The 17,146-nt window shown below is 36.3% G+C and overlaps 1 protein-coding gene across 6 annotated transcripts in view; it reads left to right on the forward strand.

Moving 5' to 3' along the window:
* GRID2 (glutamate ionotropic receptor delta type subunit 2) overlaps window positions 1-17,146 on the forward strand; it is a 727,507-nt gene that overhangs the window by 150,344 nt on the left and 560,017 nt on the right. The gene's annotated exons all lie outside the window — the stretch shown is intronic.

Below are 17,146 nucleotides of genomic sequence, written 5' to 3' on the forward strand. Positions count from 1 at the left end.
ACTCAATATTTGAAATCCTTCTGAGCTGGATTAGTAAATCACTAGTGTGACTGAGCAGTTGTCAGGAAAGACAGCTGTGTGAAGTCTTTAGAAATATGGATTCAAATCTGTTTCCTAAGCATTTGGGGTTTGGTTGCTGTTCTTGCATGCTAACTTATTGTATGAGATGCAGATGATGTTTATTGTAGGTACTATTATTAAACTTTTCTTAACAAGTAAACAAAATTTTAATGATTTCCTAAATCCTCATTGGCTACTTTGTATTGACGCTTGAGGCAGAATTTGGGATTGAAACAGCAAATTGCAAACAGTTGCACTGATAGTTGTCAAGTCAAAGCTAAATTTCTGTTTCAATTCAATGGACTACTTACAAAGCAATGTTTATGACAAGGTTTTTAATGCTTTTATGATTTTTTTAATCAGCGAAAATCTTAATTTTTGAGATTTTAGGAATTTTTTGATTTGTTACATTTTACAAATGGATAGACCCATGACATGAGGAGGTTTACAGTCTGGGCTTAGTAAAGGTGAGGCAGAAAAAGAAGTAATGTTAAAAGTATTTCAATCAGAATCAATTAAATAATTTTCTATCTGGAAGGACTAGAGCAAAAACTGAAGCTATCGGATGCTTTTAGAATCCAGAGGAGGGATAACATGTAAGTCGGGTCAATCGCTTTTAGATAGTTTCTGTACTGTTAGTATTTAAGTTTTTTTTCCAGTTGTGGAGGATGGATAGTGTTAGCTGATGCTTTGTGATTGACATTGATTTACACTGATACTTAGTAATTAATTTCCTTTATCATTGTGTTAAAGGAGTTGTAAATTATTTTACTGAATAATGTTTTAAGCAACTTGCATATTTATTTGTTACTTAAAGAAAGTAGGAGTGTCTTGTAAAGTAGAACATTCCACAGGAGTTAATGACCTGATATTTCAGTATTTAGTTTCTTTTTTTTTTTTTTGCATAAGTTATGTTTGCCATTTTTTAATATATCTTGGTTTAGTCAGTATTTGAAATATGAGTGGAGTAGATTTAACATAAATGTTAATATCTTGTGTTAGGGGGTTGGAGGGAAAGGTCTGTTGTGATATTTTGATGAGATGAAGAATGTATTTGCTAGTAAAAATGTTTCTTGTAGTGAAGGACAGAGGCTGCATCTTTTGCATGCATATATCTGTAAAATTTTACTTGTTGAACTATTTTACCATGGCTAATGTGTTTTCTTTTAATTTGTTTTAACTGAATACAGGTATGACCTGCACTGTAATGTTATAATTTCCTTTCTGTCTTCTCCACATCTTTATATCGTTTGCCCCTGCTCTTGCCGGTGTTAGTAGCAGGGAAGAGGACCTTGGTACCACATATTTTGTAGTTTAGCCCTTGGAAAAACACTTAGCCAAAAGACATTATACTCAACACCAGAAAAGGATCATTTAAGCGCTCAGATTATTTCTGTATTCCATTTGCAAAAGAAATACTAGAATAAGGCAAAATCTCATTGAATTAATTGTGCATTTAGTTATTATTGTATTCTACTATTTATTTATATTATTTATTTTATTTATTATATAAACTGCCTGGAGTTTGCTTTGTTTTGGTCAACAATATCTGGGTTTTTAATGATTCTGATTTTTAAAAGTTTGTCTAAACTACCGAACAGCCTTTTAAAAGAAAGAGCTTTTGATGTTTGATAAAATGTTAGTTTAAGGGACTACATCGACATGAATAACTTAAAATTGGTCTAAATTTGTCTAAAATATGCTCTTTTAGTAAATAGAGAAAGCTTTTTTTAAGAAAACTTGCCTAGGATTTTGAATTTCAAAATCCAAGAAGTCATGAGAAAAGATTTGATAAGACAAGACATTATATATAGAGAAGATATTTACAAATTTATTTTTCATAATGATCTGCTAATGGACGGCATGTATTATTTCCACTTTTTATTTAATTTTGTTTGCAAAGTTAGCGGGTAACTCCCAGACAGTGTGACCAGTGAAGACTCAGATACTTAATATTGATTTTGAGATTTAAAAATAATTCATTTGAGAGGATTGTCTGCTGTGCTCTTCTTGCCTCTGAATCTGCTTTTTTGTATTATTATGGTGCCCTAAAATATCTTCCATTTATACCTTAGGGCATCTCATTAACAGTTCTGATTGGAGGGATGAGACTGTATTGCAAAGCTGAGGGGTTTTATCCTTGAAGAGCTGTGAATGACATGCCTCATAATGTCATTGGAAGTGCCCTCAAGAATGGTTTATAGGCATGTTCTAGTGCATGGAAATAGGAGGTGAAATCCAGTTTCTTTAAGTTTGGAAAATTTTTCTCGCTGTCACTGTATGCTGTGTGAGAGAGTGTGATGCATTTGATTTGCTGCGTGACTCACGTTTGCGTGTCAACATTGTGAGTTGGCATGGGCACCCATCAGGACTGGGTGAGGTTGAAGTTGCCCCATGATGGGGGAAGCAAGTCCAGGGCAAGCCTGGTTGGTAGGTTGAGGTGAGGACCAGCGAGGTGCACTGCCAGGTGTGTGTTGCTCTAGCCTGATGGGGTAAGGGGAGAGTTTGCAGTGGAGGAGATTGGCTAGGAAGGATGGCTGAGGTATGTAGATGGTGCATACCAGGCCCTCAAGAAACCTGCAGACTGATCGCTGAGATGGGTCATAGTGACATGCACCCATGGAAGGACCAAACGTGCCATGTTCCTTCCTTTCTTCCTTTCTTTCTTCAACATGAAATTGAACACTAATTATAATATTCTTTATGTTAGGTCTCAAAATATTTGTATGCTCATGTGAGTGAAAGAGGAAGAATATTGTGCCTGGCTTTTTTATGCTGTGCCCACATTGGGTGCTACAAAGAGAAAGCAGGAATTGAAGTTTTCTTCGTATAGACAATGAAGGAAGATAAGGATAGCTATTTTTCTCATGGTAGCAAGTCAGTATTTTAGCACTATGAAACAAGGAATTACAATGCCAGATCCATGTTAGTGGCAATAATAATATATATTAACATCAACTTTATTCCTTTCTTGTGACTTCAATTCACAGCAATATTTAAATAGGGGTGGGATAGGCCTTCAAAAGGTTTTGAGTTGTACAATGTACTTAAACAGTCAGTATTTTGAATAGAGTCCTGTTTTTGTCTTTCTTTTAATGGACCGGTGATTTTTCCTTTCACTGGGAACATTGGTAAAAATAAATACATTGCTTCTCTCTTGTTTGTCAGAAAATCATTGTGTACTCTTATCTTTCTCTTACTTCTATTATTCTTGTGCTTACTTCAGTGCAGTGATAATTCAAGTCTAAATTTAATGGTTCAAGGCCTGCTGTTTCCTCCAGTCCTTAGTTTCTCACTAATAATATGATTATATCATTGCTGAATGGCTAATGTGAAATATGTGATATATGCAATAATGTGCACTTTTATCAGATTGTCTACTGAATTACCTTGGTAGTGAGACTGCTAAATATGTTTCAGTTCACCACTAATGTTTCTCCAAACCCTCTGTCTTCTAAACGTTTTCCACAAAGTCATATTCTTATAATATTGTTTTACTCTTATCTGGAGCAAGGTGTTTTGTGCTGATGCAGGTGTTATTTTGTGACATAACTCCTTTCCCAAGGCAAACAGAGGGAGTTGCAGCTTTGGTAACTTAAACCAGAGGTTACACTTTGCCTTCTGCTGACCTGCCTCCTTAGCAGTAGAGTTTCTACAGCCTCTATGCTGCCATTTCCACTCATGTTCTGAGCGTTACAGATGAAACACTGCAGGTGTTTGCAGTGCTTGAGGCATCTGCAGTGTCTGAAGGGCTGTTGGAACTCAGCAGGACCTACGTCCACAGATGTGCAGGGTCCTTGGGGATCTGTCACCAATATTTTAAAACTCATAGCAAGCATTTTGTTTCTGTTTGGTGCTAATATTTTTTTATCCTACTTCTTTCTCCTGCCACATTTTTGATAATATCTCATTTTATCTATCTTAAATAATACCTATACAGCAATCCAATGTTTTCTTCTATAGGCTACCTATAATGTATGACAAATACATGATGCTGTTTGAAATCTGCTTTGTTTGACAAGTTTTCCTATTGCAATTATATGTAAGTGGGTTTTATTTTCTTCTTTTTTTTTAAACCAACCTTTTTGTCATTCAGGTTAGTCACCAGAGGATGCTTAGAGACACCAACTCAAGCCTAATGGCTTTTGAAAGCTTATTGTGATCAGTGAAGTAAATAAGGCAGTGAGTCATAAGTAAATGGGATTCAGCTGTAGAGTAGCAGAAGTTTGTAGGCCAGCAATATGTATGAAGGTCACATGCAGGATTTTAGTCAAGCAAAGTTTTATGGACAGAAATTACAGCCTGATGGATACAACTGCTTTGGCCTTTGGGACTAGATGAATGTAATAAGATTGTCCTGTTCTGTTCCTGTGATTGCTGTAGAAACCTGTTTAAATCCAAGATTTCATGGACTGCTAAACTTTCTTTTGCTTTGTGTCACTTATGTCTTCAGAATTTTCAGCCTTCCTCGTGCTGTTTATTAACCAGTGCATGTTCTGTTTGAGATGAAACCTTTACAGGGCTGCAGTTCTTCACTGCCCTTCTATTTTATTCCAGGTTTGCTTTCTTATTTCAAAATAAAATGGATTTTGATGTGAAATGATATTACTAATACTGAGGAGGAAAAAAATTATTTCCCACTAGGATTTGAGCTGTAAAAGTTAACGGAGAAGAGGAGGTCAAGCATTTCAATGGTGTTATAAAACTTCATTGAAAAATCAGAAACTGTTGGAAATGTTTGCAACTGCGAATTGTTTGTATCATCAGTACTTCAGAAAATACATCAGAAAGTCTTTTGAATTACCTATCCTCTGTGTATCCACATAGCGTACCAGTAATGGTGACACTATGCCCTGTTCTCTAAATGGTGGGTAAGAAGCCTGATACTCTTAGACAGGCTTTGTTCTCATTTTACTCCTGTTAACCCCACAAAATCAATCAAATCTCCAATTTGCATAAATGCACCATGGGACTCTACGTGTTGTCAGCTTAAGGAAAAACAGATCTTACAACACTGGTGATAACATCATGACAGTTGGGAAGACAGTGGTTTGCATGAGAGAAGATCAGAGTGAAGAGTTGACCATTGATTGAACTAGAAAAGGTAGAGGCGTAGTTTAGGAGGAGCAGGATGCATATTTAACACACTTTCAGCAACAATTTCAAAGCTATTATGACCTTCCTTTGCCTGGAAGTAATCTACCCAGAGAAGACTGCAAACTGTAAAAAGGGGGTCAGATTTATTTTGGGTAAGGCCTCATACTGTTTCTGCAGTTACAATAATTGTGACTTCCACCACTCTCCAGTCATTTAATTTTGGTCTCCAAGATTTTCAAGTTCCTAATTCCTTCTGTAGTAATGTTTTCTCCAATTGAAAGACAACTTCTGTTATCTTTGTTTCCAGTTTGAAAGCAAATTCTGGTAGCTGTAAGCTGCACTAGATATTCAGATACTTGAAGATAAAAACCAATTCTTTATCTTCAGCTTCAAAGAAATCCTCCTGAATCCAAACAAGTTAAAAAAAAGAGAGAGAAAAGGAGACCATCAAGAGTGGGTCTCTCCAGGGTAGTTATAGCAATGTGTGAAACACAGAGGAAAAGAGGTGCAAGCCTCATCAGTCCTTAGTAGTCACAGATGGTAAATCTAAACAAAATTAAACTAGAGATATCAATTGAAGAGTCTTTTCTGAAGTGTGCATTCCAAACTGATGAGCCAAAGGGGGAGGAAAGGAGACTTTTTACAGTGCAGGCTAGGGTGAGATCCTACCATCTTTTAGTTACTGTCATCCGTGTTGCCTCACAGAGTGCCTAAACCCCACTGCAAATATGCTTTATGACTGCAGCATGTATTTGTTGTGGTTTAAGGAAAAAAATATTAGTGTTTCCATGGAAACCGCTTTTCTTCAGGTGACCAGAAACCTAGTAGCATCCCACTGTTATACTCAGCTGCATCACAGCAATCAGGTCCAACGATATGGCTGGAGGTATTTACCTGGGGTCACACGTCAAACCAACGACTGGTGCTTCAGAGTTTACATTACGTATCCTTTCTGTAGTCTTTTTTCCTTCTACTTTCTCATGTCTTTAAAATAGCAAGAGTGATTTTTGTAGCACTGACGCCATTTGCCATTGCCAGTTACCAAAGTTTGGCTCAACATTAATTTTTATGGCAGATTTTGACATTTCTATCAGAGCTTTCACTTTCAAATGACAGACAGGAATTTTAATACACCTGAAAGAACTTCCTTCCTAGGCCTTTGCTTAAAAAAAACATGTGACTATGAGGTCATTAATCTCTTTACCTCTTTTAATAAGGTTAATCAAATAAATTAATAAATAACTGGACAAGTGTGATGCCCTTTGATGGTAGAAGTAGCTAGTTAGGCTGATATTCTGTAGTACTTAAACTTCAAATCCAGATTAGATAATTTCTGATTTTGCAGTGTGCGTATTTCGTCTTGCAGTTCGTAACTCCCTAATATATGTTTTCAAATGTTAAACGCAATGCTTCAGTCTGCTTTGTTAATGTACTCTGACAAACTGCTAGTGGTTTACGTTTGAAGAGCTATACAGATTGTGATGTGATTAAATATCATTAGTACAGTTAAATGTTTAAAGTCACTGTGCCTGAAGGCTTTTGGTGTATTTCAACAAACAGAAGTATAGAGACAAAGTAAATAAGTGATGTTTCATCTTTCTAGATGCCAGTTATTTAGCTAGCAACCTAGGCTGTCAGTCCCCCACAGTAATCTCCTTAAATAAGTAATAGACACCCTATCCAGATTTCTTCCCTGTCTTTTTGTGAAACAATTGTCCACCAAAATCACTACAGTAGTCAATCATCATTGCCCAGGCAGAAACACGTTTTTCCAGACAGGCCTCAGCCTGCAAGTTTGCAGCAGGTTATGGTAACTTTCAAGTAATAAACTGCTGCGTTCAGTTGTTTTCTGCTATGTGGAGTACACCCAAGTCTTCTCATAAAATAATGTAAATTTCAGATTTTGTTTTTACTTTTCCTAAGTAAGGTCTGTGAATTAAGCTAAAGTCACTAAGTCTTTGTCTCACCTGACGGTTTAGGTACAAATATGTATTCAGCTGTGTACAGATCCACGATTGTTGTATGCATCTATGTCTATGTTGTCTAAAAGTCAATGTAATTAATTAATTTAATAACATTTTAGTTAATTAATTGCTTAATTAATTAATTATCCCCTTTGAGCCTTTCTCACTCTTCTTCCTTGCCTTCTCAAATATCTTGTTTCATTTACAAGATTTTTTTTGTTGTTGTAATCTGTTAGCTCCTTGGGCACAGACTGTAGCAAGTACAGCAATCGGTGTTTGAGGCAACTGAGTATTTATGTGATGCAAATAACTTTAAACATATCTCCCTCTCTATGTATATAATTGGAGACAGAGTGTACTTCATGGAGGACAATAGTGTTTTAAAATCTAATTCTGATAATGAGGAAATGAGCCATGACACTCTGGAGGTGAAGCCTGAAGTGAATTATGAAGGTCATTGTCTTGGATGGGGAAATTAATTATATTTTAGCTTGGCTCCCTGTTACTTAGGCACTTTATATTGTACACTACCAAGTAATTTTGACTAAATATCAATTTATGAAAAATTATCTGAGCAAAAAAGAGCAGTTACAAGGACAGATTTTGAAACTAGGCAGTGTTTTATTAAAACACTAATCATACCAGAAAACCGTAACCTTTCATGTTATCTTTTTGAAAGGATGTCTTCTGTGGGATTTTAATGCTCTTTCTATTTGACTGTCAGTGTGCCTTTAGCTTCTGTGATTACTGGCCCTTCTGAAACTTGTTTTTCTCCTTCCAATCCAATCTTTTGCAGTCCTTCATTGTGTAGTCTAAAAGAGTATAGAGGTGAGCCAAGCCACTTTAAAGGATGCAGCCGTTAAGCGGAGCACTCGCAGGGGAAGATGAAACGGGTAGTGTTGATGGTAATCAGAAAACATTTCTTATGAGTTTGGAATAGACATGGGAGCCTTGAAAGCCTCTCGTGTGCTGTTGACACACGAGGGAGTTTGGATCTGGGATCTTTATGTAAGGGTATAAAACCCTAACACATAGGACTTAACTTCATGTGGAAATTAAGCACTTGCTTAAAGGCTTTCCTGAGCAGCGATGCACTTAAGCAGTCCCAAATCTGTGACTTAATTTTATTTGGCAGCTGGTATTCATTATTTTGTTTACTTGAAGCGTGTGTTTTCCCCAGAAATTTGTAGATCTTAGTGATGTATTCGCTACTTGCACCTCTGGTTGCCTGAATGACCGCACTAGGTGGCTGTAGCTCCTCTCCTATTGCTGGAAGTAGAGAATATGGCTCAGGTCATGGCCATGCCCTGTCATAGCTACAAAAAAAGTTTCACATCACAACGAATCTTCCAGAGTGCGAGGCCACAAAACACAGTTAAATAAATAAAAGCCTGCAGAGGTTTTGCTTCTGACACTATGTTTTATGACAAGATGGTTATGATGTACTGGGCTCACAAAGTACCAGAGAGCTGTACTCAAAAATAGCAGTTTCACTTTACAGGTAGACAATTTATGTTCATCTCATCTCTTTGTGACCTGGTGCAGGAAAGGAAACCAGTCAGAAACTACTTTCTGTTTCAAATCTGTTGTGTTATGTCTCTTTAGTACCAAGTTGTGGCTCAGTGGCAAGCCTTGCAAAGGACAGAAGAAGGGCACATGATCCCCCCTTCCAGGTGTAGCCAGATGTTGCATCAGCTTTGCTGTAGTGTTGGATGCCAGAAGTTGAAAGCAAACAGTTGTTATTTGATCAGCTATAGAAGAAGCCAGCTCCCTAAGAGAAGAGACTTCTGCAGTTCTGAGATGTCATTTCAGTGAAAAGGGGTGCAAAACCATTTTTTCCAAAACAGAGAAGAGGAACTTTTGGAGAAGATCAAATCCATTCAGACTATCAGAAGGAGTTTAAAAAAAAAAAAAAAAAATTAGCTAGGTTATTACAGCTAACATGCTCTCAGATGAGTACAATCTGAAGTGTGAAGTGATGCAGAGATGTCTTCTCAGGATACTTGGAAAAGGCTCGGTTATATCTGCTTGAAACATGAAATTTGAGTTTCTTCTTGAAGTCTTTACTAATCCAGTATTTTGTATCTTTTTAATATAATTTTCATTTCATCTTAATTTGGCACTGATGGATCAAACGTTGAGCCAAAATCATGCTCTTCTCTATGCTTGGCTTGCTGAGTTCTGCACGTTATGAAAGAAATTGCTTCCTCTGATTAAAAGGGCAGAGAGTCATCTAGAGCAGCATAAGCGAGGTACTACCTGCTCCTAACTTGGTTGTGTTAGACAAACATGGTGACCTTGATTTACAGTAGTAGTAACAGAGTGTAAAACAAACCTCTAGGAACTTAAAATGTTTTTATTAATTTTTTTTTGCTGTGTTAGTTCACCTATGGCGTTAAAAGATGTACAGTTCCACCTTATCTTTACCTTGAAAAAACACATAACTATTCAGAAGAGCATTTTCCTGTCTCCTGGGAAGCAAGACTTTTCTTTGTAGTCTTTGCTAGTAACAGCAGCTTCCTTCCTAATAGACAAATTGTATCTTCCAATACCGGATAACAGCATTATATTGATAGTTCACAAGAATTCGGTAGTTGGAACATTTTTCTCATTGACTTTCCTATTTGGAGGATTAACCTTTTAAAAGAAGGTTAGCATCTAGGGAAACCCTGTGCACAGTCATAGTTTTACCCTGGGAGTTGCCCTCAATTCACAGTATTTTATGAATAAAACATACTTATGTCTCAATATTTGTCAACTTCTTTTTTGGAGATCCATGGAGGAAACAAACATTTTGTTGTTTAAATTGCAATACACCATAAAGAATTTCTGTAACGCTGTTCTATTTCTTTCTATCTGCATAGGATTCCTTGATCCTCATGAATTCATGCCAGAAAATATATTACTAAAATTTATTGTGAAGGGCTTTTTTTATGACAGAAGGGAGGATAAGCAGTCATAAGTCATGTAAAATTCAACTTAAAACTTCTGCCAGCTGAGCCTTCAGGTCAGTGTGGCTTGCTTGAGGTATGTTCTGATTCTTCACAAACAAAATTCCATCAAAAATAATTTGACATATTGTGATGTGTTACGTAGCATCAAAATACTTTAAGGATTGGTTGTGGGTTTAACAAATGGTATGGCTAGACTCTGTTCCTCTTTCTTTCATTAAGCTTAGCAAAAAAGGCAGCGTACTAAGATACTTGTTTTTAGCAAGTGCTCTAATCCTAAGACTCCTTGGAATTTGAGCAGAACTAGTCCCGAAGCTCAGATCACTGTTGAATGTATTTTACCGTGCCGCGATCATATCTTGGGAATTTCTGACTTTTGTGTCGTCTCTAAACTCAGCACATGTAATAGATTTGCCAGTTCACATGCATTTCTTCTCTGGGTTATTTTTTGCTCTTCAGACATTCATTTCACATGCAATCTAACTTTATGCGAAAGCTAGAAGGTGCTATAAATCAGTAGATGCTGTTTTCTTATCTGAAACTGAAGAAGTAATTTATTTTACAACATAAAAAAAAAGTGAATTCAAAACTGTCTGTGGATAAGTGATTTCACATTTGACTTGATAATGAAAAGCAGAATTTCATGTGAATGATCGTTGTATTGCTAAACTATGGTATCCTCCCACGCAAAAAAAAAAAATTCTAGGGGACTATTTGAACATTTCTTCAAGGGATGACTAGAACATATCCACTCTTCTGCCCTTGCAAAATTTTTTCATGTTGGTTATTCTGGCTGGTCATTGGTTATTTCTGGCAATGCTTGTTTTATCTTTACAATAGTAAGTTGGAAAATTTTATGTGTAAATACCCCATGGACTCAACAAAGTGTCTGTTTAGTGATTTTTTTCACAATTAAGGCTGAAAATAATAGAACTAAAGTGGAATCAATAGAAGTTATCAGCTCACTGTAGTATTTTGCGTGTTTTGTAAAGTTTTCTTGCTGCATCAGATCTTGGTAGGTGCCAATCCAGTAGAATTTATTTCAGAGTTCAGATTCTTCACAATGCAAAGAGGTGTTCAATCTTAATAAAAGTAGCTGCAACATATGAGACTTGAGAAGGGTCTGTCAATAAGCAACAGAAGCAGTGCAGCAAATGAGAGAGACTGCCATCATATTTTCTCAGAGGAGATTTCTTTCTCACAAAGTGACAAGCAGAACTGATGTGTACTAAAATAGTGAGAGATGGTACAAAGTGAAAAATGTGAACATAGCATTTAAAGATTTGTTAAAGTCTTCCAAACTCACTTAATATTATGTGTTTTAGAATGCAGTGGTGGAAATGCTAGAGATTTTGATGAACTATCCAAAGGGCACATACAAAGAATTCATGGTGACATTTGTAATGCTTTCTAGATGATGCAGATCTGAAGTAAACAAAAATGTAGGTATTTACTGACTGTAGCACAAGAAAAATGGCTTGAAGTCTTCCTTGCCTGCAACCTCCTTAGATTTTGAACATCACTGTTGATACAGAGCCACTTGGGAAGCAGTGCTGGATTCATTGCAAGACTCAAATGTATAAGGCGGCTTGTACATTTCTTGAGAAACAAGTATCCCAGCTGGAAGTAAGAGATTTTGAATGTAGTTTTTCGTTAGATCTCTGTATCATGGGAGATGTCTACTTGCTGCTTAGCTGCAGGGTTAGAATGAATGGATGTTCCTCTATGTAGGAAATTGTCACTTTCTCCAGCTTTTCAAATTGCACTGTTTCTAGAGGTAAATTAGGCTGGCCATTTTGATTTTGAAAGATAAACTCTTTACACATATACTGCTAATCAGACTTAGCAGAGTTGAAGAGCTTTGTAAGTATTGGGATGTCTCTGTGTGGCTACTGAAGGAGTTAACAGACTTTTCAATTAAGTTAGAAGAGTTTACTATTAAATAGTTTCTTTTCTGTGGATTGCTGTATTCCATAAAGACCACGGAAAAGCTGGAGAAACGCTCGTGTATATTCTCTTTCTTAGACGATGGCAGCCTCAGAGGTCTCCAGTTGTAACACACAGAACTTAGATGAAATTAACCAATTTTCTTTTAACCGTAAATATCAAGGAGGAGTAAATGATATCATTCTAAGGACTAAAATGCATTTATGTATCTGCTTCTTTTGTACTGAGAAATGAAAGAAACCTTTAGAAAAATATGAAATACACCTACTTGTTGTGAGTGAATAATGTAAGTCTAGTGTGGCTGTCTAACCCAGGATCTCCCTTTTTCTCTTAATTTCTATGGAGGACTCTCAAATTCTGTTAGTAGAGTTGAAAAGTTATCTCCCATGACGTTGGGTTATATCTTTTTAACTAATGAATAGATCACAGAAAGAGATAGAAAGAGTTTAAGCCTAATTCTCTAGCTCTCACTTTGAAAATAGGAATTGAGAGTAGAAATCCATGCCTGTAACCTCTGTTGGGCTCTGCAGAGAGCCTCAACAATGACGTTGTAAGACAGGAATGGATTTGCATTTTCAGCTAATATAAGGAATCAGAGGATATTACTTCAAATCTATATAAATCTATATAAATTCTTGGGTTTTATCTCTAGCAAGACATTAATTGCAAAGAAATTAGAAAATAAATTGGAAAAAACAGAAATTAAGAAAAAAACCCCAGAAGAATGTTTTTGGGTAGAGATGTGTGTGAGTACATACAGGGTATTAATGTGCTCTGGACTATTAATGTGCTCCTGGGGGTGGAATTTTCTTATCTTTTATTTTAGTGTTTTATTTGACACTCTACCTCTACAACATGAAAGTTTAGGATAGCATTTAGTTCTCTACAGAATAAGTAATTTATATAAGATTTCATTACAGAAAAACTGTAATCTTACTGGGAGCTGTTCTTGGGACAGTTGTCATTTTGAAATTTTATAAAATATATTGTAAATTGTATGTTTTCCTTTGAGTGTACATGTACTGTATGTTAGCCTTATACAGTTATTAGACTGATTGGTACCAATTATAACTTGTCCTCTAGTTCTTTATCACCTCTATAATTTTTCGTTGTTCTGTTTGTGATGGTTGACACCACAGTGACAGAACTATAGTTATTGGGTTTCTCTCCTGCAGTACTGTGATAGTAACATTTTTAATGCAGAAAATCTCCACTGCATCAAGTTTTATTTTTAAATTAGTACCAGCATATTAGCAATTATTTCCCCAGCTCACTTCTAGGTTTCTTGGACTAGAGACATTTAGCTTTACTGAATTGCAAGCTTTTTTTCCTTCCTGAATGAGATTGTTTCCAGAAAGAGATTGTTTCCAGAAAATGATGTAAACACATACTGAAAATGCAGCCCTTTATGAATGGTAGTGCTGTTTTTCCCCATTGTGTCTCTTTGCAGTAGCCTGCAGACAGCCGCCTAGCCTTCCTGTCTGATTACAGCATCAGGATTTAGGCTGTTCTGAAGGGCTGCCCGCATTATGTAATGATGATCCATGGAAAAAAGCAAGGCTATGATAATGCAATGCAGACGTCCAAGTAGAACAGAGAAATGTTCCCCAGACTAAGCTAATACCGCTTGCCATTCACAGATTTTGGAGGCTCTTGAGAGTGCCATTTAGCATAATGTGTGTTGTTGGAGGCTAAGAATCATAGAATAATAGAATGACGAGGTTGGAAAAGACCTTTGAGATCAAGCCCAACCGTGACCAAGGGATGGGGTGGAGGAGATATTGTAGAGGATGACAATTGCTGTAATTTAAAAGGCATTGTACCTGAGCAGCAAGAATTTGACATCCCTGAGCTTCATGATCGTGTTCTATTCCCTTTACCCGCTTCCCAGTGGCATCATGTTCTGGTTGTTTTTTAATAGCTGTACAAATTAAATATGTTTATTCCAACTAAAACTCTGAATACGGGATAGGCAAGCCCAAGTTTATTGCTTGATTCACTTTTTGATTCTTGTTGTGCATTATTATAAGAGGGCAAGAGAGCTTCATGTTTTATTCAATTAATATAATGTATATTTAATTTACATTTTTAATGTTTTTGAAGGTGAAGAATAACAAATTCAGCAGCGCTGAACATGGTAATTTAATTGGATGCAGGGCAATCCTAAGACTGTCAGAAATGGCTTCATTGGGAAATCTTGCAGAGCCTTAAGTGTAGCAGTCAAAAACTGACCTGTATTAAACTGTCACCCTGCCCCGTGAAGTAGTACAGCTGTCTCACTGTTGCCTGTTCATTTAATTTTAGATGTTTACAGGAGGAGAAACAAAATCTAAAGGGATGAATAGATACTGCCAAGGCATGCTAAACACTCCTGAATGCTTCCTTTAATTTCTCTGCCACTGGAAATGGTTGAGGTTATCATTTTGAAGTTATTACTTGTGTACCTGAGAAAGGAGGAACAAAAAATGGCCTGTATTAAAAGGGAGTATATAAAGCTTGTGATAGTGAAATTTATGTCTCCTAATACAGTGTCTGCTTGCAGGATCTGGACTTCTAAGATAGCATTTTTCACCTATGTGGATTGCATGTTATGAAAGATAACACAAATAAGATGAGACAAATACAGCCTGAGACTCCTGATGGTTAGTGTATGCCTTTTACTACACTGTTGCTATCTTAAAGAGATGGAGACAATTCTGTCAAGGAAAAGGACCTGCATTCTCCAAATTAGATGGTGAGATTATAATATTTTTAACCAGGCAAAATGTTCTAAAGTGTGAACTCAAAAAAAAATTAAAATCAAATTAAAATAATTAAAATTGGTCAAAGAAGCTGTTTATCTATAGTGTGTAATTGTACTGCTCATGTTTTATTAAGCTGTGATTACCAAAACAGAGACCACTTTAAAAAGAAAATAGATACTATTTTTACAGTGTTTCTTCAATATGTCGGAGTGCCTGTTTTTTTGTACTACTTATACCGTTGGTGGTAGATGTAAGCATCCTTTTGCTTAAAAAGATGTATGTTGGCACAGCTGGTGTTCTAGTACTGAACTACATACATACAGTGGCACTATACATGCTTTCCTCTTCCAGACCTGCTTCTATATCTTTATTGCAATTTATAGTTCTAGACTAGTGCAAAACACACATCTTTGACTGTTTTCTTCATTTGTCTGAAGCTCCAATTATTTTGAAGGGCTCCTGAAACACAAGGTTTTTTTAGTGTGAATTAGTAGTTACAAAATTGACGTGAAAGGAGCCAAAGTGTCTAAACCAAAATTTTTGACCTGAAGTAGGTGAACCTTCCCAGCTCCTCTCCTGCCTGTTTCTACAGTGATGTATCTTCTTTATTATTTTTGTATTTCTGGTGTATTTTTTACTATTCAGAAGACAGAATTATGAATTTACTCGTTACTACTTATCTGAAGTTGGGGAAGGTTTTCTGTGAAATGTGCAGGAGGTTGGCTTTTTTGTTTATTGACTTTCTCTTCACTAGGCAGATTTTTAGGCTGCTTAACTCTGTAATGTACTTAACATAAGAATCACAAAAATACCCAGGTGGGCTTGTTGTTACTCAATGGATCAAATATCGTTGCACCTCCTGCCTCTCCCTTGTAAGCCAAAATATACACATAGAATAGGTCAGGGGATGATTTCATTGAAAACACTGATTTAAAATTAGGTCACAATAATTTCACTGTATCAAGCCATAGTGTTTGTAAGGCAGTTTAATCCTGTATGAACTATTGTTAGATAAAGGCTATTAATTACCAGCTGCCATTCAGTTAATGGCAACATGCCAAGAAAGCACTCAGCGTCCTCTGCGTTCACTCATCTAGCCTTTGTAGTGAGTTGGAGTCAACTCGAGCGTTTGGCTTTAGAGCAGTATACTTCAAAGAAATTTGTCTGTCAGGCTTTAAAATTCTTTCAGTTATTTTTATTATTAATGAAATGCATATCCACAGCATCATTTATAAAATCTGTATTTAGGTAGAGAGGGAGGAAAGAAAATTGGCTGGGAATTGTACTTTTGTGTCATCCCACCTACTAGCAATTGATAAAATTATTATTACAGGTAGATTAGTAATAAATTCCAGTCAAAGCTCTCTCCAGTTGTGGCTGTTTTCCTAAGTCACTGGTCTCTTTTGAAAGTCTTAATTTTTATTGCCTGCTAAGTTATAGTTTCTTCTACCCATCACCTTTTCACCAAGAATTTTTGTCTTATCAAGACATTATCACACAGTGTAATATATTTTTCTCTACTAACAAGTTACCCATGCCCATTGGAAATCATATTATTACAGTTTATATAGTGCAACAACCTATTCAATATGAAGAGAAAATCAAGAGAAAGCAAATTTGTTTTCATTACACTTATTTGATACTTGTAATTTTTTATGTGATGAACTGGTGCTTTCAGATGAAGAGCAGTCAGAGAGTGATTCATTTGTGTATGCTGTAGTGCAGGGTTGTGAAGGAAAAGCAGAACATTTCAGCTAGTAAATCCAACACAAGTGATAACTTCCTCTAGCCAACTTCTGCATAGCACTGGAAGTCCTGGGAAGAGCATCCACTGGCTAAATGTGCATGTAATACCCATAAAAGCAGTTGTGGGCGTTTGACAAACACGATACTGCTTTAAATGTGCCTTAGTTTTATTTTTAATTTAACTGTATAACCAGAGGTCTGAAGGGTACCATGCAGAGATGGTTAAATGCTTGTGCAAAGGGGTTTCTGTATTTATAGTGAAAGAATAATTTCATGTCTGAAGCATTGCTTTAAGAAATGACATTTGTGAATGTCACAGTCACGTTTATAACAAGCAGCAGAGACCTATATGGTAATTCTTCAAAAGACAGCCAGCATTAGGCTCTTTCATTTGTGATATGTTTTTTCTCCGAGATTACCCTACTCAGTTGTAACCAAAGAGCTCTCTGATAAATTGTCTAGGTGCAAATACAGTTTTACAGCAGATTTTATCACTTAAAAACATTTTTACAAGAAAACGTTGTAAGGCCTTAAGCAAAACCTCTTAAAGGAAGAAGCTTTAACGTTAGGTATTATTTGAAAACTAAAACATGTAGAGACAGCCATGTAAGGACTGGTTGCTGAGTACTGTCTTTAA

Source organism: Cuculus canorus, chromosome 4 (assembly GCF_017976375.1).
Source record: "Cuculus canorus isolate bCucCan1 chromosome 4, bCucCan1.pri, whole genome shotgun sequence".
NCBI lineage: Eukaryota > Metazoa > Chordata > Aves > Cuculiformes > Cuculidae > Cuculus > Cuculus canorus.